The sequence below is a fragment of the Callithrix jacchus genome, chromosome 8 (assembly GCF_049354715.1).
Source record: "Callithrix jacchus isolate 240 chromosome 8, calJac240_pri, whole genome shotgun sequence".
Lineage (NCBI taxonomy): Eukaryota > Metazoa > Chordata > Mammalia > Primates > Cebidae > Callithrix > Callithrix jacchus.
This window is the reverse complement of record NC_133509.1, coordinates 75612032-75634256: the sequence shown is the minus strand read 5'-3', so window position 1 is coordinate 75634256 and position 22225 is coordinate 75612032. Positions and strand designations below refer to the sequence as shown.

Here is a 22225-nt window from a genome sequence, read left to right as displayed (position 1 = left end):
TTAACACATGTAGGTTTGCAGATATATTTCATTCCCTTTCAAATAAAGAAATATCCTTCTCTTCTCCAACCAGATTATTGTGTTATTAATAAAAGCAGCATGCCTAAGGGTTGAATCACTTCAGGAGTTGTGAATCAAGTGTAAAATGAAAGTTCATTTATGGGTGGAAAAACAATCCAGAGAGAATAGCTGATAACCAACTATTGAACTTAGTGTGTTGACATATGACACATTTTGTGATTTGTTAGCAGTTCATCTGTTCTTGACTTTTTGTCCTTTACAATAAGATTACAAAACAAGAAAATACGCCAAAAAAAAAAGCCAAAGCAAAATAAGATTATGTAATAGGATGTCTTAAGCTTTGTTTTTTATCACTTCATCAGAATAACTAATACGTGGTGGCATATCTGTAAAATGGTCATGATGGATGCAAAAAGAATTGCTTCATACGGCTTCATATTTCAAAAGTAAAAGCTTTGTAAAACCAAAGAGAAACTTGTGTTTATAGTCAGAATTTAGCTTTTTTAATTCTTTTTGTGAGGTAGCATATGTTGCTCTGTCACCTAGGCTAGGGTGCAATGCAATAATCACAGCTCACTGCAGTCTCCATCTTTAGGGCTCAAGCCATCTTCCAGCCTCAGCCTTCCAAGTAGCTAGGATATCAGGTGCACACCACCATACCTGGTTAATTTATTTTTATATTTTTTAGAGATAAGGTGTCCCTATGTTGCCTAGGTTGGTCTCAAACTCCAAAGTTCAAGTAAACCTGTGGTCTCAGCCTCCCAAAGTGCTGGGATTAAATGTGTAACCCACCATGCCCAGTCAGAATTTAGGATGTAACATTTAGTATTTCACACCAAATATAACATCTCATAATGCAGTGCCACTTAAAAATAAACTTTAATTTGAGAATACTTTTACATTTACATAAAAATGGAGCAAATAGCCTAAAAAGTTTCCATACACCTCACATTGAGTTTTCTCTTATTAACATCTAACATAAATATGGCACATTCATTACAATTAATAAACCAATGCTGATGTATTATTATTAACAAAAGTACATATTTTAAAAAAAAGTTTGACTTTAATGACCTCTTCCTGTTCCAGGATATCATGTTACATTTAGAAAGGCATTCAAATAGGAAAATAAGTTAACTACCTCTCTTCACTGATGTTAGGATTGTATAACTAGATTTTCTAAAGTCTGTAACAGAAAGCTCCTAAAACTGATACATTTCCTTAGTAAAGTTTGAGGATACAGAATCAATGTACAAAAGTCAGTAGCATTTCCATACGCCAAAATCCAGGCTGAGAGTGAAATTAAGAACACAATCCCACTTACAACAGCCACAAAGAAAATGAAATATGTAGGTGTATAGCTAACCAAAGAGATGAATAATCTCTACAAGGAAAACACAAAACAAAATCAGAGATAATACAAATAAATGAAAAAAAATTTCCATGCTTATGGATTGGAAGAATCAATATCGTAAAAATGGCCATACTATCCAAAGCAATTCACAAATTTGACACTATCCCTGTCAAATTACTGACATCCTTCTTCACAGAATCATGTCATGTGACACTTTTAGCTGTTGCACTTACTTTGATTTTCCTTGTTTATAATGACTTTGGGAGTTTTGATAAATACAAATTAGGTATTGTATACAGGGTATTTCTATTAAAATTTGGTGTTTTTCTTTATATATATATATGTATATATATTTTATTGTACTTTAGGTTCTGGGGTACATTTGCTAATCATGCAGGATTGTTGCATAGTTACATACATGGCAATGTGGTTTGCTGCCTCCATCAGCCCCATCATCTATATCTGGTATTTCTCCCCATGTTATCCCTCCCCAGCCTCCCCAACCCCTGCTGTCCCTCCCCTCTCCTCCACCAACAGACCCCAGTTTGTGATGCTCCCTTCCCTGTGACCATTGTTCAACACCCGCCTATGAGTGAGAACATGCAGTTTGATTTTCTGTTCTTGTGTCAGTTTGCTGAGAATGATGGTTTCCAGATTCATCCATGTCCCTACAAAGGACACAAACTTATCCTTTTTTATGGCTGCATAGTATTCTGTGGTGTATATGTGCCATGTTTTCCTTGTCCATTCTATCATCGATGGGCATTTGGGTTGGTTCCAGGTCTTTGCTATTGTAAACAGTGCAGCAATGAACATACATGTGCGTGTGTCTTTATAATAGAATGATTTATAATCCTTTGGATATATACTCAGTAATGGGATTGCTGGGTCAAATGGAATTTCTATTTCTAGGTCCTTGAGGAATCACCACACTGTCTTCCACAATGGTTGAACTAATTTACACTCCCACCAACACTGTAAAAGCATTCTTATTTCTCCACATCCTATCTCCAGCATCTATTGTCTCCAGATTTTTTAGTGATCACCATTCTAAGTGGCATGATATCGTATCTCAATGTGGTTTTGATTTGCATTTCTCTAATGACTAGTGATGATGAGCATTTTTTCATATGTTTGTTAGCCTCATAAATGTCTTCTTTTGAAAAGTGTCTGTCTATATCCTTTGCCCCTTTTAAATGGGTTTGTTTGTTCTTTTCATGTAAATCTGTTTTAGTTCTTTGTAGATTCCAGATATTAGCCTTTTGTCAGATGGGTAGACTGCAAAAATTTTTTCCCATTCTGTTGGTTTCTGGTTCACTCTAATAATTGTTTCTTTTGCTGTACGGAAGTTTAATTAGATCTTATGGTTAAACTTGTTTGTGTTGTTGGAAGGAAGAGCAAAGATGCAAAAAAAAATGACACTTTTTGTCATCCATATCATTGACTGATTAATGTTATTGTAAATCTCTAGTCTACTTATTTTGTGTTCAACTCCATAATGTTTCTATAAATCTTTGGACTTAAATCCACATAGTATTATTACTCAAGTGTGTGAGATTAGCTTGAGTTTCTTGAAGTATAGATAAATGCTTACAGACTAGTTTGATAAAATCTTTAGGCGTGTGTGTGTGTATAACTACATGATTTAACTATCACAAATTTTGGAACCAGGAGCTCTGAAAGTTATACTCGACTTGATGGCTGTAATAATGTAATATAAAAACTGTCATTTCCATCAGTATTGTAAATCCGTAAAGACTCATGTTTTGTTTTCAATTAGAATAAATGTCCTAAGCTAGATTCTTATTGAATTAACTTAACAAATGCTATTAATTATTCATTTGAATTTTATAATTCTATCTATATTCTTCTCTCACAACTAGTAAAACTCAATTTTGATTAAGTTCTGAATATATTTCAGAACTATATCACCTATTAATTCTGTAAAATATTTCTTGAGAGGGGAATTTCAGAAGACTTATATATCATATATATTACAAGCATATAAGCCAACTGCTCTGGACATGTTAACTAGATATGTGAAATGTAAGAGCCTTTATAATATGTAATAAAATTTATTTTAAATATACTTAGCATTATATTTTAGATGCCACATGAATTAATAAATATAAAGTAGAAAATCAAGTTTAAAAACTTTTCAAGTTATTTTTAAAGTCTGTCTTTTTTTCTTTCTTTCTATCTTTCTTTCCCCAGAGTTTCACTCTGTTGCCCAGGCTGGAGTTCAGTGGCATGATCTCAGCTCACTGCAACCTCCACCTCCCGGGTTCAAGGGATTCTCCTGCCTCATCCTCCAGAGTAGTAGCTGGGACTACAGGCACAAATAAACTGTAACACACTCTATCAAGGCCCTGTGTATAAATTTTATGTGACAATAATCACAATAACTGGACTATCACCTTTGCGACATCCAAAGCATGTAGTCTTTCTTTGAGAAAGAGAGGTTTTAAGAGTGAGTGCATAAACTGCCAACTGTTGACATTAGTGCTGCACTGAAACACTTGACCTTGGTTCAAATGTAGCTAAGAATAGTACTTCTCAAAGTCACCTGAAAATGTTGCTAAAACACAGATTTCTTAATTTTCTAGGGCCCACACCTGGAAATTCTAATTCAGATGTTTGGCAGGGGGCTGAAGATTTGCATTTCTAACGAGGCCCAAGAAATATTGATATTTCTGTTCTCCTATTCATACTTTAAAAACCAAACAGATAGTATGAAACTCTTATAAGAGTGGATCTCTTTTAGGAATAATATTCTGGGAATGAAATTAGATAAGTAAGTTAAAGAATAATTTCCATGGGAAAAATGTAAATAGTTCCAGTGAAGTTTAATTAATCTGTCATATAAAAATTATTTGTATTTTCTCATATATCATATATTCTAAAATAGCATATTCCAAAAGGCCTAATAGTTTTGTATCATGGTGGTTCTGTAGGGTTTTTGCAAACAGTTTTCAAGAATAATTTATTTCATGAAGCTCAATATATGTTATTTCCCTGATAATAACAAAGAATTTATTTAAGTAGACAAAGTATTAAATTATTAGATACAAATAATATAGAAAAATAATGCTAATAATTGAGCTTTTTTGAAATTCCATTTTCCCACTTATTTGTTGTTGAAATAGTATAAGTTCATTTTTAACCTTTGTTTAAAGGAAGATTTTAATTATTTTGAGTGAGTTTGATGACTTCTTTTCATATTGTGGTTTCTAAATTTGTTTGTACATAATTTAAACAATCAAAACATATTATTCCTAGAAAATTAAGTAAAAGGTGCTTATATACCATCCAAAAGTAAAACGTTGTAAGCAATTATTAAGCTATTGTTTTAGTTTAAGGTATTATGTAGAATAATAAAAAAGGAAAATAAATATTATTTTGTAATGTATGCATATCATTTTTATATTTCATAATACTGAAATTAACTTCTGAATATTTAAATCAAAATAATAAATAATGCTCATTGTTTAAGATAATACTACTAATAGTATTATTCGAGCCTATGTTTTCAGTAATTGATATCCAATTTAAAATCGTCACTGGTTCAGAAAGAATATAATTAATCCAAACCTATTTGCCTATAAGAAGTCCTAGTTATCTCTACAATTAATTCATGGCTTCCTACACTAAATACATATGTTTTCCACAAAGATAAATAGATTTTTAAATCTATTCACAGTAAATTTTTCTTTATATATTCTTCATAATTTGGCTTCAAAGCATCATTCATCAAAAAGATACAGTTCACTGGAATAAATGGAATTGCTTTGAAATATGGTTTAGATGCTTTTATACTAAAAATATATATATTTAAAAGCATATTTTTGAGAATTTCATGGTTTTTAGATAGTTTCATGCTATATTCTTTTCAGCTAAGGCATCATTATGAAGAGAATCAAGCTATGGTGGGACAATAAACAAGACGAATGCTAAAATGCAATTTCCTGAGTTCATGCCAATTCTCACTAGAGCTATACAGCATTTTGGATATCAAATTATATGCAAAAAGCTTAATGTTTCCAATAAAATCTGTATCCTAGAATAAATAATATTTTATGTTAGTAAAACTATAAATAAGTTTTAGCATATGAACAACATTTTTGAGTTATACGTAATTGAAAAGGTTGACCTTTATCCAGACTATTTGTATTTAATACCAATGAAGAATTATTAAAACATAATTATAAATTGTTTAAAATTAATTCCAATTAATTCAGAATATTAGGTGATGAAATTCTCAATATTAACAAGAAATTCTAACCCAAATTATATTATATTTTTAACACTATTCTAAAATAGTATTAAACATTTTGATACTCTTTACAACCTGACCATTCTGAGGAAATATAAAACCTCTGAATCCATTTTGACAATTTAAGTAATGTACTGCACATTTTTTAAATCTCATTTGACATATCTGGTGAAACTAAAAATTATAATCAAAGAACACAATGATTATTTCATAATATAGAATAAATAACAAATAGACTTGAAAATTGCATAGTGCCAAATGTGTGCATCAGAACCAGATAAATTTACAGACCTCTTTCTTATTATTATTTTATTTTGTTGGAAAGGAGTGAGGGGGAAAAATATGGCAGAAGTAGAGAGTGTGAGAACAGGGGATTTCTTCTGGTGATTTGAGAACAGAGATTTAGGGAGCCAGTTAGCAATGGAGAAAGAGGTACATGACCAGTTTTGCTGAAACTGTGCTTCAGTGATTATGCACCATATATGCCATAAATTCCATTACTGTACCAACAGGGGTGATGGATCCTCTGAGTCATGTTTCATTTGCTTCCTTAGCAATTCTGATGAACTTCAGGCTCTTCTGAATCTGCCCTTCAGGTGCTGTTTGAACTGACGTATTCTGTATAATGACTTTGATAGAAAGTGGTTCAAAGAGAGACATTCCATTTTTCTTTTTCTTTCTTTCTTTCTTCTTTTTTTTTTTTTTCTTTGAGACACAGTCTTGCTCTGTTGCCAGACATCAGGCTGGAGTGCAGTGGTGCATTCTCGGCTCACTGCAATCTCCGCCTCCTGGGTTCAAGCAATTCTCCTGCCTCCGCCTCCCAAGATTTAGGCTTTTCCCACTGGAGCTAATCCTTGATGCATGTGGAACTTGAATAATCTAATAAAAATTATGTTTGTTATTTTAAAATCAAATTTTTTCTAGCTTCTAATTTCTCAATACATAGTGTATCAGTTAACGAAATCTTGTTGCATTTGCGTCTTCTCATTCTGGAACATCAGATAAAACTAGTCTATATTTATTTTAGTAAAGGTAAAACAGTAGAACTATTTAAGCTAGAGTAGCAGTGAGCTAATATTTTTATGGATTTTTTTGTTAGAAGCATTTACATTTTATATCAATGTGCACAACCTGAATCACTACAGATTCATGAGTAACAGCCAACTAGGTCTTCAATGTGATCTCTTAATATTCAAGTTTATTAATGTTAGCAAGAAATTTTAATAGTCACTGAAAATAATGCATGACTCCAGGTCCTAGGAGGAATCATAATTTAACACCAAGCATTCAAATAAGGAGACTTTAATAAAGGTATTACTCAGATGCAAGGTCAAAATGAAAGAAAAACAAGAGATGGTAATGCACCCAGACACCAGCAATAGCCAGAAGCAATTATCCCTATGGTGAAGGGGTAAAGGAAGAAAGTGTGTTACCATTACTAAGTGAAGTTGTAACCTGTGGTAGAGTCTATCTAGGATAAGAGGCACTAACAAAATGAGTAGGAAAGAAATGTTCCTTTTCCCATCCTCTGATCTTTTCAGATAAGATGAAATGATGTCTCACCCAAACAAAGGCCAACAAGTAAGAGAATTGAAAAGATATTTCAGTGAGGCTCAGCATTCGAAAAACACAGCAGAGAAGAGGAAAACAGGTATGAGAATAACTAACAAAAGAAATTGAAAAGTGCATAGAAAATGTTAGGAAAAAACACACTGAACTCCCACAGTCCAGTTTTATCAAATGTTGGCTTTTTTCTCCTATTTCTTTCAGACTTTACCATTAACATTTCCATGTTTCTAACTTATGCTCCCTCTGATGCTTTCCTTTTAAGACTTGGCTCACGAGTCCTATTTTAGAAGTTCACCCCAATCACTCTCAACAAGGAAATTTAGCAACCTAGGGACAAAAGGAAGAGGAGGATGAAGAGATGGGCTGGGAATAAAGAAGAGGAAGGAAACCAGAAAGAACACTTTTCTTACATACTACATATAAAACTTTTCTTAATATGGTTCATGCTTACCTAATCTCTCCTTTTTAATACTCCATTTAATACTCTAAGGCTTCTCCATTTTTGACTATGATGAGAGTAATTGTACAAATAGATTTTTGTCTTTTTCTTATTTTTGAAACTTACCTTCATTGCTAAACATCATCTTGAAAACTGTACCTCACAAAAACATGCATTGCTGCCTTGTTGTCAATGTCAGTAGACTTGTCAACCTGGATTGCTTATCACAATGACTCATTAATCCCCTCTAGCAATTGTGCTTCAGTATCATCTGCTATTTCATCAATTCATCTATTTACGCTGCTAGCCAAAAGAGGAACACGAGTCACCTTTTGAACTGCAGCCTCCCCTGAGAGTTCACTACAAATGTCCTTAGCACAGGGAGAATTAACACCTCACCAATAGTAATGGGCTTCCTAGCTTTAGCAATTAGGTTAGCCATTAAGAATGATGTTCTCAATGCAGACAAATTTGATGAAGTGATAACTTCACTGATATAAAATGTGAGTAATGCTTCTGTTTCTTGTGTTTATGTTTTTTAAAAAACTTCAAGGCCTTGTCTTTTAATATAAAGTGCTTTGTCTCCATGTGGTAAAGCAGTTTTGAAGGTTTCATGGCCGTTGGATAGCAGGTCATCACATATTTAACAAAGTGGGCTTATAGAATATGAATCACCAGTTGCAAAGAACCTATAATTTAAGTAGTACTTAGCATTTTCTTTTAAACACAGCTTTCTTTCTGTTGGCAGTGTTAAAGTATTCTTCTGTCTCATCGTTGTGACTTTTGCCCAGTCCAAAGAAGCTCTCCAGTGGCATCTCTTTTTTTACTCACTTTGGCTAGGATTAGCTTGTGAAGATACAAAAACTGTGACTAAGACAAGTCGACAATGCAGGAAAGAGGCACATCTGGACGTAGTATAATAAAATAATGGATGCACTATACAAAAATAAAATAAGAGTCAGATTCTGACTTAAAGCCTACCACCAGATGCAGCTGTACAGTTGAAGTACATCAACTCACTTGCCACTATAAAGCCTGCCACTGGATGCAGCTTAATTGTCACTCACCACCCACTGATGGGTTTTGATTTGAGTCTGCAAGCAATTGGTTTATTATGTTTCTGTGCAGTCAAACCTCTCTGCTAATGTTAATGTGTATTTGCAGCTGCTCCCTAGCACTAGCATCACCGCCTCAGCTCCACCTGGGATCATCAGGTATTAGAGTCTTCTAAGGAACACACAACTTAAATCCTTTGCCATTCACAATAAGGTACATGCTCCTATCAGAATCTAATGATACCATTGATCTGACAAAGGTGTCAGTCAGGCAGGAATGCAAGTGATGGGGCACAGCTGTAAACACAAACAGCTTCACTTGTTTGCCTGCTGCTCACTTCCTTCTGTAAGGCCTGGCTCCTAACCAGCCACCAGCTGGTACTGGTTCATGGCCCAGGAGTTGGGGATCCCTGTTGAAGTTTTCGATTTCTTTATGGTTCAGTTTTGGTAGGTTTTATGTGTCTAGTAAATTTCTCACTTTTTATAGGTTTTCCCATTTATTGGAGTACGGTTGCTCATAGTAGCATCAAATGATTTTTTGAATTTCTGCAGTGTCAAATGTAATGTCTCCTTTTTCATTTCTGATTACTTTTATTTGGGTCTTCTCACCTTTTTTCTTAGTCTGGCTAAAGATTTGTCAATTCTGTTTATCTTTCCAAAAATCCAACTTTTTATTTCATTGACCTTTTGTACTGTTTTCTTCATTTCAAATTCATTTATTTCTGTGATGGTCTTTATTATATCTTTTCTTCTACTAAATTTGGGTTTGATTTACTCTTGCTTTTTCAGTCCTTGAAGATGTATAATTAGGTTATTTATTGGGAGTTCTTCTTTTTTGATGTAGGCACTTATAGCTATCAGTTTTTCCCTTATTACTGCTTTTGTTGTATCCAATAGATTTTTTAATTGTTTCCATTACCATTAATTTAAGAAATTTTTCAATTTTCTCTTTATTTTCTTCATTAACCAATTGGTCATTCAGAAGCACATTATTTAATTTTCCTGTATTTGTATAGTTTTTAAAATTCCTCTTGTTGATTTGTAATTTTACTTTACTATGGTCAAAGAAGATGTTTGGTATTATTTCAAATTTTTTGAATATTTTAAGACTTGTTTTATGACCTAATATATAGCCTATTCTTGAGAATAATCCATGTGCTGAGGAGAAAAATGTGTATTCTGCAGCCGTTGGCTAAAGTATTCTCTATATGTATTAGACCCATTTGGACTACAGTGTAGACAAAGTCTGAGGTTTCTTTGCTGATTCTCTGTCTGGAATATCTGTCCAGTGCTGAAAGTAGGGTATTGAAGCCTCCAGACATTATTGTATTGGAATGTATCTCTCTTTTTACATTTATTGGAATGTAAAATCTTTTTAGCTTTGCTTTATATTTGCTTTATATATCTGAATGCTCTAGTGATGGGTGCATATGTAATTAAAATTGTTATATGCTATTGCTAAATTGAGTATTTTATCATTATATAATAGCTGTCTTTATTTCTTCTTATATGCCATTTCTTAAAATCTATTTTATCTGATATATTCTTACTTTCTTCTTTTTTCACCTCTGATTGTGTATTTTTAAATAGCCTGTCTTGTAGTTCACTAATTAATCTTTCTGCTTAATTCTCCTATAAGGAGACTTTAATGCATTTTTCAACATGTCAGTTACATTTTTAGCTCCATAATTTTTTCTTAAATCTTTTAATTATTTTAATTTTTTGTTAAGTTTATCTGATAGAATTCTTAATTCCCTGTCTGTGTTATCTTGAATTTGAGTTTCTTAAAACAGCTATTTTGAATTCTCTGTCTGAAAGGTCCTGTATTTCTGTTTTTCCAAGATTGGTACCTGGTGCCTTATTTAGTTCATTTGGCGAGGTTATACTTTCCTTGATGTTGGTGATATTTGCAAATGTTCTTTCTTGCCTGAGCATTAACGAGTTAGGTATTTATTGTAGTATCCACAGTATGAGCTTGTTTATGTCTGTTCTTCTTAGGAAGGCTTTCAAGGACTTAAAGGAAGTTTAGCCCCAGCATCAATAACATAATTTGGCAGACTCCTAGAGTTACCACCCTGGTGGTCTTGAATAAGATCTGCAAGAATTCTTTGGATTACCATGCAGAGATGCTGTTCTTTTCCCTTTCTCTCAAACATATAGAGTCTCTCTCTCTCTCTCTCTCTCTCCCCACCCCCCCCCCAGTGGTGAGCCACCTGAAACCTTGGGTGTGGTGATGCAAACACCACTGTAGCTGCTACAACTGGAACTGACCTAGGTCAGACCTGAAGCCAGTACAGCACTGCGCCATGCCCAAGGCCTTTACCTTCAGGGTGGTGAACTCGCCTAGGTCCCAGACATGTCCAGCTACGCTATTTGAAAGCCAGGGATTGAATTCACAAACCTTAACAATTTACCTGGTGTTCTATTCTACTGTGGCTAAACTGACACTCAAATCACAATAGAAAGTCCTTCCCACTCTTCCCTGTTCTTACCACAAGAATGAGGTCCTCTCCCTGTGGCCATCATTACCACTGGTCCATGGGGTGTTCTGCCATTCCAACACTGATATTCAGTTAAAGCCCAAGGTGCCCCCATATCTCCCCACCCCAGTCCCTGGTAATGGGACTCACGCTGGCTGGGGCCCTGGGTGAGAACAAGGCCTGGGGGATTCAGCCCCAGTCTTGGATGCTTCCTCAATGCTGTGGGATTAATGAGCTGTCACCCAGGTCCCAGACACAATTATCCTGCTCAAGCCACTCTGAGAGGCAGCCAAGGAGATGACTGGCCCAAGGGCTCTTCTGTCAGCTTGTGGTGAATGCTGCCAGGCCTGAACCTCACCCTTTAGAAAAATGGGATTCTTTCTATCCCAGTGAAGGTCCAGAAATGCCTATTCCTGGATTCAGAGACCCCAAGATTCTACTTATTGGTCTACTTCACTGAGGCTGAGCTGGTACCTAGGATTCAAAACAAAGTCTCCTTTACTTTTCCCTCTGCTTTTCCCAAACAGAATACATCTTTCACCATAACCACCACAGCTGGGTATATGCTGAGTCTCCCCTGAAACCAGCATGTCAGAGACCCCAAGGCCTATGCCATATTCTTTGGGCATCATGGTGGTTATTCAGGAACCAAGGGCTCATGATGAATCCAAACAGGACTGGGTTCTTCCCTTCAGGGTAGCATTTTTTTTTTGGTTTAGTATGTGTCTAGAAATGTCACCCACTTCGGCCTGGAATGGGGGTCTTCTTACCACTCTGCCCAGTGCCCTATCCTACTGTGAGCTGGTAGTCAAGATGAAAGACAAAGTCTTCTTTACTCTTCAATCACTTCATCTTAAGCCTAAAGTAGAAGTCACTTTCTTGATAAAACCTGCACTGCCTATGGCTGGGGAGGAATGACACAAGCCATCTTTTAGCCATGCCAGTTAGTGTCTCCCTAGGTCACATGCCACCTTTGTTCACTGGCTCTAAGCCCAGTCTAGCACCAGGAGTTACTTGGGAATTGTGTTTTATAGAGTCAATATTTTTATATTATTTGAGAGTGTCAAATGATTTTGGTCAACTTTTTTTATTATCTATTAACTTGAGATTTTATTTTCTATAATTTATTCCATTTGACTTTTTCATATTGTATATACATACATATTACATATGTAATATGTATATAACACATTACATGCATTATATATAATATAAAAGGAAAATGGAATATATATGTGAATATAATATGATGTATATATTATATACAACTAATATATATATTCTATACTATATATTATCTATATAATATAATATATGTATATTATATTATATAACCTATATAATATATAGGTATGTAATATAATGTCTATGATAAATGTTATATAATATATAATATGATGTATATAATACATACATATTACATACATTATATATAATGTAAAAGGAAAATGAAATACATATATGATGTTAATTACTTTTAAAACAGTTGCATATGTTTCCTACAGCTCTTTCAGCTTCACAGTTCCTTGCTTCTGCAAACTGTAATGAATTTCTTTTAGTTTCCTAGGTATGCATGAATCTAAAATTCTGTTCCTTTGTACATATTCATATTCTTCCTTAGTCTCTATAGTTGTCTTCTCCCTTATTTACTGTTGATCTCTGAAAATGCAGTCACAAACAATTCTGTTATACATAGGATCTCATAAAAACCTTTTCATCTCACGTGACTTCGGTTTTCTGCTGCCTCAGGAAATAGAACTCTATCAAATCATCATCATACTTCATTTCACTTTTATGCAAATTTACTGATTGTCTCTCTAAAGTGTAAATTGAGAACATAGTATACTTTCTTAGAATACTGCCTGAAACATAATGGTGCCTCAATACATGGTATACTTATTTAGAGATGTTTGAAAGAAAGTTATTATATGCATAATACTTTGAGAAAAATCAACTCTATTAATATATACCTTATGTACAATACAATGAAAATGTTTTAAATATACTGTTTTCTGAGTTTTGACAAATAAGTATACCTGTATAGTCACCAAGCAAATCAAGGTAAAGACCTTTTCTTTCATTCCCCAGGCCTCAATCCACCATTACGCATTAAGCAGGACCAAACAGATTTCATGTATGTTATTATGAATTAGCTTTAACTGTTCTAGGAATTCATATTAATGAAATCATAAAACATGTTTTATTTTATCCTTATTTTCTTTTGGTTAGCATAATGCTTTTGGGATTCTTTTATGTTTTTCTATGCCTGAATTTTTTTCTTTATATTGCTGACGAGTATACTACATTTTTTATATAAATATTGATAAACATGATTTTCCATTTTTTATTATGAATATAGATGCTATGAACATATATGTAAAATTATTGGTGGTAATATAATTTTATTATATTGGTTGAAAATGAGGGGTTTTCATAACTGTATTTTTAATTTTTTTTTTTTGAGATGGAGTTTTGCTCTTGTTACCCAGGCTGGAGTGCAATGGTGCAATCTCGGCTCTCCACAACCTCCACCTCCTGGGTTCAAGCAATTCTCCTGCCTCAGCCTCCTGAGTAGCTGGGACTACAGGCACACACCACCATGCCCAGCTAATTTTGTATTTTTAGTAGAGATGGTGTTTCACCATGTTGACCAGGATAGTCTCGATCTCTTGGCCTCGTGATCCACCCACCTCAGCCTCCCAAAGTGCTGGGATTATAGGCATGAGCCACTGCACCCAGCCTGTATTTTTAATTTTTTGAGAAACTGCTGAAATTGTTTTCACAGTAAAAGTTCTATTAACATTTGTACAAAACATACACATTCCTATTGTTGCAATTTTTTTTAAGAGATGGGGGTCTCACAGTATTTCCCAGGTTTGTCTCAGACTCCTGGTCTCAAGCAATCCTTCTGCCTCAGCCTCCCAAATACCTGGGGCTATAGGCATGAGCCACTGCACTAGATCAAATCTTTCTTAATTGTAGCCATTCTAATGTGTGTACATTGACATCTCATTCTGGTTTTAAATTGTATTTCCTTAGTGACTAGTGATGCTGAACATCCTTTCATATAATTATCAGCTGTCCTTGAACTATCTCTTAAAGACTTTTGCCCATTAAAAAATAGATATTTTTTCACATTACTGAGTCATAAAAGATCTTCATATATTCTATATTCAAGTTCTTAGTCAAATATAAGTACTGTAAATATTGTCTGCCAGTGTGTAGGTCACGTTTTTTTTTCTCTTTTGCATTTTTTAATCATTGTCTTCTTAAGGAATGATGTTAACAATTATTTTGTAAAGCACTGTAATTTGCCATTTTTCTTTAAGTTTTGTGGTAATTAGCACTTCCTGTGATCTCTCTAAAGAAGGGTTGCTTTTCTTAAGTTTGTGAAGATTCATTGTTATTCTTGAAGACTTATAACATTAATTTTATGTGTGATTTGTGACTAATTTTGAATTCTTTTTGGGGTTTGGGGTAATAATGTAGGGGTTGAAGTAAATTTTTCTCATACAGATATCTAGTGATACTTTACTGTTTATTTAAAATATTTAGTTTTTGGAAAAAAAAAAAACTTTCGTCTCACCCCCTTAAATTAGCTTTTACACTCTTGCTAAAAATCATTTGACCAAATGTGTGAGACTTTATTTCTAGAATCTTTATTTCATTTCATTGATTTCTGTGTCTATTTTTTTCCAATTTTACTCTGTCCTGTGTGCTATTACTCTATAATATGTCTTTAAATCACATAGTACATGTTTTCCAAATTTGTTCATCTACTTCACAGTTGCTTTTATTACTTTAGATTCTTTGAATTTTCATATAAATTGTAGAATTAACTTGTTAACTTCTATAAAAATGGCATGTGGAGTTTTAATTAAGATTATGTTGACTCTAAACAAATTATGAGAAGTTGACATCTTTAATATGTTGAGTTTTCCAATATGTGAGTGTAACATTTCTTTCCATTAATTTAAAGCATGTTTAATTTCAATCAGTTATGTCTTGTTTACACTGTCAGGCTTTTGGGGCATTTGCTTAAAAATATTTACAAAGTTTGATGTTAATGTTATATAGTAGTATAACATTACTTCAATATGATTTCAAATTATTATTAGTAGTAAATAATAATAGTAGTAATAAATATATAACTGGTTTTTGTAAACTGATCTTGTATCCTATCACTGTCTGAAATTCACTTATCAATTTATGAACGTTTTGTAGATTTCTTAGGTTTTTTTTGTTGAAAATAATGTGGCTTTTGAGAGATCAACCAAAGAGATTATCAAGACTCTCTTGTAGTTTGTACTTGCATTTGAAATGCAACTAAGATGGTCAGAATATACTTGGAATGGGCATGTCAATAGCATAGTGGACTTGAATTCATCAAAAGCTGCATGGTGGAATCTGTCAGGGAAAAGAATGAACCAAAGTTTCCCTACAAAAGACTAAAAACAAACAAAAACAAAAACTAACAAACAAATAAAAACTAAAAGCCCTGCACATGTGAAACCCTCAAAGGCAATTTCAAAATGGTGAGAAGATGACTCAGAAAAATCCCATGAAAATACTTAGTGGGAAAAGATCTGGCTTTACAATGTTCTGAAGTCAAGAAAGATAAAGCCAAATGTAGCAAAAAAAATTTGGGATCCGTTGCCTATTTGGTTTGAATAAATATGCAATATTCTTTGGTTTCAAATCTGGAGGTAATTAGACAATTTTATTTAAATTGTCTAATTTAAATAAACTTAATAAGCATCTGTACTATTTTACTTTCAGGTAATGTTAAATTGTCTAGTTAGTAATTAAAATGTTCTGTCTGATGAAATGATCAACACTCCAATTTAAAATTAAGGCCTCTTGTTAATATTATTAAGTGTATGCTCTAAATTTTTTTCAGCATTTACTTGACTTGGCATATTTTTCCCCTATTTTACATTTTTCAGACAACAGCTAGCCTATCTTACTCCCAAAAAGGCTAATTATTGTGTTTTTCTTATGTTCTAAATGGTTCTTAGTCTCAAATGCACAAGACTTTTTCACAACTCATTAGTTCTTTGCATGAACCAAATCAATCTCTTCTGTTTTCTATCTTCACTCAATAATAGACCTGACTGCTTTATGATTATATGTTATATTTACAAAATACATACCAGGGAATCTTGTACATTCCTTACATTTATTCTTTGCAACCGTCCTGTGATATAGGATGTATGAACATGTACATTTTATGCATGAGGATTTGAGGCACAAAAATTTTTACCATTTGCTCCTGGCTAAATAGCTCATAGTAGGAGACACAGGATTTAGGCTCGGGTTGTCTGGCTCAAAAATTGTCCTTGCAACCAGAATGCTGTTTCTTTCCCAAAGAAGTGAACAGTGGAACATCAGGTTTATGAAAAATCTACATTAAAACTACCTATAGTCTTTGATAAAATGTTTATTCCTGGGCTCACCTGCTTTTGTATCCTTCTAATAATCATTTAAACAAGACGTGCATGTGATTCTAAGATACTCTAACATTTAAAAACCAGTGAAATAATGGTTACTTTCATAAAATAAAATAAAATCTTTTTGATTTTTAAACTGCTTGATAATATTTACTTTAATTTTGTTTGCTTAGGGATTGTTTTATAATTTAGATGATATCTGTTTTCTAAAATGCTTTTGAATATTCTCATATCTATAAATAACACAAATAAATAATATTTTACTCTAGGAGACAATATTTTTATTATAGAAATGTTTTTGTCTGTGTAGTGGCTAAAATTGATAAAGATTTGTCTGTAAAATTGAAAGTAAAATTCTCTGTTTCCTTTCTGCCTTATTTCATGCTCATATTTTCTATTTCACGTGTTTAAGATGGCAGCCAAATCTTTGAAATATAACCATGTTTTGTGCAGGAAAAAGGTAGAAATGAAAAGGAGAAATGCTTTATCAATTCAAAATATACCCTTTTCTCAAGGATTCCAAATTGCTTCATGTCTAAATTGCATGACATGGGCATTCTTTGTTGGAATGAACTGGCAGATGACATACTTAAGTGTTTAGTCAGCAACCCATGGTGCAGGCAAAGACAACTTCTATTAGTATCCATTATCTACATTCACTGCCCCCTTACATAGAACATTTCACTTCCTTTTCTACATAAGAATGACCCTAAGTATCATCCAGTTACTCTATGTGATCCGAAATTTGATGTAGTGTTGCTATCAAATTTGGATGTTGTTTCTAAGGATCTGGGAGCCTATCATCTAAAAACACAATTTATCTTCAGATAACATACAATATATAGTGATAGCAAAGGAAGAGGAAACAAGGCTTCCATTCACAAGGGTTAAGAGGAGACCCTGAAGTAATCACTTATCTCTAGCACAAGTCAATTTTAGTGAATGTCTATGTGAGGAAAACCTGCTATTTTAGACAATATAAAAACCTTAGTTTTACCTTTAGAAGACTCCGACTTAGGTATTGCAATGATTGTCCCTTTAGAATGGATCATTGGGAAGGATACTCTTCTGTCAGGCTGCAGATTTAGAGACCTTTTTGAGTTCGTGGAAATTGGGGTCTTAGAAATTGCTTTAGGGATTGAACAATTACAGACTGTAGCAGGCCATACCTGAGATTTCATATCGACAAAGAACTGTCTCAAGACTTTTAAAAGTTTATAACCTATTATCTTCTTATCATTTGCACTTGTTTCTAAATACAGCCAACATATTACATCAACATAGCCCTATCGTCTGAAGACTAATATTTTTTGTTCTGAGTTCTGCCTGTTAGTTCACGAGTTAATGGCTGCTGCTTTGACCACACCGTTCTACTTTTCCACTACAACATACTGGGTTCTCTCCACCATTTTATTTGGCAGAACAAGTTTAATGGATGGTGCTTAGAAAAGTCTCGACTCCTGGGTGTAGATTCTGTAAAAGCTGTCACTTGACATTCTTTGCTTCTAACAGCATCAGTACACACAGAGCAGGTGGCTTTTTCAATCTGGAAAGGCTCTGAAAGAGGGAACTTTCAGACAATTTAGATTTCAGGCTCCAGGTAGAGAGTCCCTCTCTTAGTAAAGCTGCTTTTATTCTCTGCCATCTCCTCTGCAAGTCAGGTTAATTCTAGTTTCAGTTAATTCATTTCTTCTAAGACTTTCCCAACAGGTGCACAAAGTCAGCAAAATCACACTAACATTAAGTATTTTGCCTTTTTTGTTTTCGTTTTTTTAAAAAAAAAAACACTTCTTTTAAATTCTGGTGTTATTGACTATGTGGTTTGCATTCCAACATAGGAAGAGATTTTGACTTTTTTTTTTTAAATCACATAACAGTGGGTTGAGCATCTTTTCCAACTGCAGAGGATAAGTACTCATTCTCCCACTGCCTAACAGAGTAAATCAGTATTATTTTCTCTCACTGCCCAGTAATTTTTGAACATATTTCTATAGTTCTGGAAAATTTCCATATTATCTCCCCAATGTAGAAGCTAGAACATTTGCACCTGTAAGCTTTTTGCAGTATGCACACTAGCAGTTGATTCACTAGGCCTTTTGTAAAGGACAGTCATATCGCCTTAAACAATGTGAAGAAGCAGAAACAGTGCAAGAGGAAGGTAGAAATATAAACACCTCAATTCTGGAGACATCAGTGTTTGCAAGATTGCATCATGGATGCAATGGCTTGGTGTTTTGTGGCAGTAGGAGCTGCTAAAGATCATGCTCATGGCAGCAGCATGCACACTACTGTAGCTTCCTGGCCATTGCATTCACATGGCAATGACAAAGGCATAAAGAGATTTCCTCCAAATTATTCAAAGTAGATTGAGGCATAATTCCTAGAATCCAAGCTTCAATACCATTTCTTGAGTCCTCCCAATGTTCCAGTAAGATAAATGCCCTTTCTTTTATTGCTCTCCTTTTCTACTTTGTGTTTACTTCTGTCAGTCTCAGGGTTGCTTGAAATTAAGGACATGGATAGAGGAGCATCGAATTCTAATGAGACACATACTTGAAAATATCAGACATAACCAAGTAAGAATATATATGTGAATATAAATGTATTAGATTATTTAAATATGTATATGTATGTATTATTTATGTGTATATATATACACATACACACACAATTCATCACATGTTATAAATGCTACTGACTTTCTGTTTTGTAATATCCACACATTGATACACATAGGTGTATATGCACACACCACATAAATAAGTACATAAAGAAATAATTATGAGCTTGAATTTAAATAATCTTAGGCAAATTGATTGCAGCGATGGAGTTACTTTTTTGTTTGTTAGAGCACATCGTCCAAAGTAAACTTAGGCTTTAGGCAAAATGTTGTCATGCTCTTTAATGCAAAATATTTTAAAATATGTACTGGTTCTCTATGTTTTATGTCAATGTCCAGGCAAAATATAACTAATCATGATTGACTGATGAAATAAATTTTAAAATAATCAATACAAATTTTTTATTAAACTGGTAATAGAGAATTTTGTTTTGAATAGTTGTGCCTCATTTATTACTGTTTCAAATTTTTTATAAAATGAGTAAAGTACAGCTATAGGTAAAGTATATACACACACACAAACACACACACACAGATACGCATATGAATATACTGGATATCTCCACTTGGATATGGCTCATGCATGTTACCATCATCATGTTCCAAAATAATCTCAGTATCTTTTCTATATTGGCCTCTACTGATTTTCAATTTTTGCTTAATAAGTTTACTACTCACTTAGTAACCCAAGCCAGATGTCTGCAAACTATTTCTTATTTCTTCTTTTTCACATATTACTTGTTCAAGTTTGCTGGTGGAGGGTTAAGATTGTGGCCAAAAATGTTTATTAAGATTCCATTTGTTTCTGAATATTCTGAGAACTCTGAGAGCAGGTACTTTGCCTTATTCCTCTTGTACTCACCACTATGATGTATAAAACTAAGAAATAAATATTAATGATAACCTATTCTTCAGGGAAAAGAAAAGTTACATTTTAATAAACAGGCATAGCTCATTTTATTGTGTGTTGCCTTATTGTGCTTTTCAGATATTGATATTGTTTTTTTAAAAAAATTGAACTCTGCATTGAGCAGGTCTGTCAGCATTATCTGTGGAAAAGCGTGTGCTTACTTTGAGTCTCTGCGTCACATTTTGATAATGCTCGCAATATATGTTTTCATTATTAATATATCTGTTATAAGTAATATTTGATGTTACTATTGCAATTGTTTGGGGGTGCTTCTACCTGTGCCCATATAAGTAAGAGAACTTAAATGATAAATGTTATATGTGTTCTGAGAGCTTCCTGATCAGCCTTTCTTCAATCTCTTTCCCTCCTTAGGCATCCCTATTTCTTATTACACAATACTAAAATTAGGCCAGTACATAACCTTACAATGGCCTCTATGTGTTCAAGTGAAAGAAGTTGCAAGTCTCTTAATTTAAATCAAACTCTAGAAATGATTAAGCTTAGTGATGAAGGCCTGTTGAAACCCAAGATAGGATAAAAGCTAGGCTTCTTGTGACAGACAGTTAGCCAAGTTGTAAATGGGAAGGAAAATTCTTGAAGGAAATTAAAATTAACATAGGAATGACAAGAAAGCTAAACAGTTGTATTACAAATAAGGAGAAAGTTTGAGAGGTCTGAACCAAAGATTAAACCAGCAACATCAATCCCTAAACCAAAGGCTAATCCAGAGCAAGACTCTCTCATCCGTTCTATGAAGTCTGAGAGAGTTAAGGAAGCTGCAGTAGAAAAATATGAAGGTAGCAGTGCATTATTATAAAGTTTAAGGAAAGAAGCCATCTCCATAACATAAAAGTGCAAGGTTAAACAGCAGATACTGATGTAGAAGCTGCAGCAAGTTACCAAGAAGATCATTGATGAATGTGGCTACAGCTTTAAATTGGAATAAGATGTCATCTAGGACTTTCATAGCTAGAGGGAAGCGTATGTTTGGCTTCAAAGCTTCAAAGGATGGCTGACTTTCTTGTCACAGTGTAATGCAGCTGGTGACTTTAAGTTGAAGCCAATGCATATTTACCATTCCAAAAATCCTAGGGCCATTAAGAATCAGGCTAAATCTACTCTGTTTATGCTCTATAAGTGAAACTACAAAGCCTAAAGGACAACACATCTATTTACAGCATGATTTGAATATATTAAGCTCATTGTTGGGACATACTGTTTAGGTCTCAACAAAAGATTTCTTTCAAAATATTACTTCTCATGAAAATAAACTTGGTCATCAAAGAGCTCTGATGGATATACTCAAGGAGACTCATGTTGTGTTTATTCCAGCCCATGGGTCAGGGAGTATTTCAACTTGTAACTCTTACTATATAAGAAATACATTTTATAAGGCCATAATTGCCATAGATACTGATTTGTCTGATGGATCTGGACAAAGTCAATTGAAAATCTGAAAAAGGTTCACCATTCTAGATCCAATTAAGAACACTGTGGCACATATAGACCATGGACTACTACACAGCCATAAAAAAAGATGAGTTCATGTCCTTTGTAGGGACGTGGATGAATCTGGAAACCATCATTCTCAGCAAACTGACACAAGAACAGGAAACCAAACACCGCATGTTCTCACTCATAGGCGGGTGTTAAACAATGAGAACACATGGACACAGGGAGAGTAGCATCACACACTGGGGTCAGAGGGACAGGTCTAAGGGAGAGACAGTAGGAGGTTGGGGAAGCTGGGAGGAATAACATGAGGAGGAGAAATGCCAGTTTCAGGTGACGGGGGATGGAGAAAGCAAACCACTTTGCCAAGTGTGTACCTATGCAACAATCCTGCATGATCAGCACATGTACCCCAGAACCTAAAGTACAATTAAAAAAAAAGAACATCCATGATTTATGGAAGGAGGCCAAATGATCAACATTAACAGAAGGTTAAGAGAAATTGAAATCAACTCTCACAAAAGACTGAAGTGTTCAAGACTTTAGTGGAAGAAGTCACTGCAGATATGCTGGAAACAGCAGGAGAACTAGAATTAGAAACA

The 22225-nt window shown here is 33.9% G+C and overlaps 1 long non-coding RNA gene across 2 annotated transcripts in view; it reads left to right on the top strand.

Annotated features, from left to right (window-relative positions):
• Positions 1-22225, top strand: part of LOC118145116 (uncharacterized) — a 96012-nt gene that overhangs the window by 26622 nt on the left and 47165 nt on the right. The window contains exon 5 of one of the 2 annotated variants that reach the window (XR_013521648.1): positions 7190-7602. The exons of the other annotated variant lie outside the window; for it this stretch is intronic. This is a non-coding gene — a long non-coding RNA (uncharacterized LOC118145116). Of the gene's footprint in view, positions 1-7189; positions 7603-22225 lie in introns of those variants that run through there. 2 annotated transcript variants of the gene reach the window in all.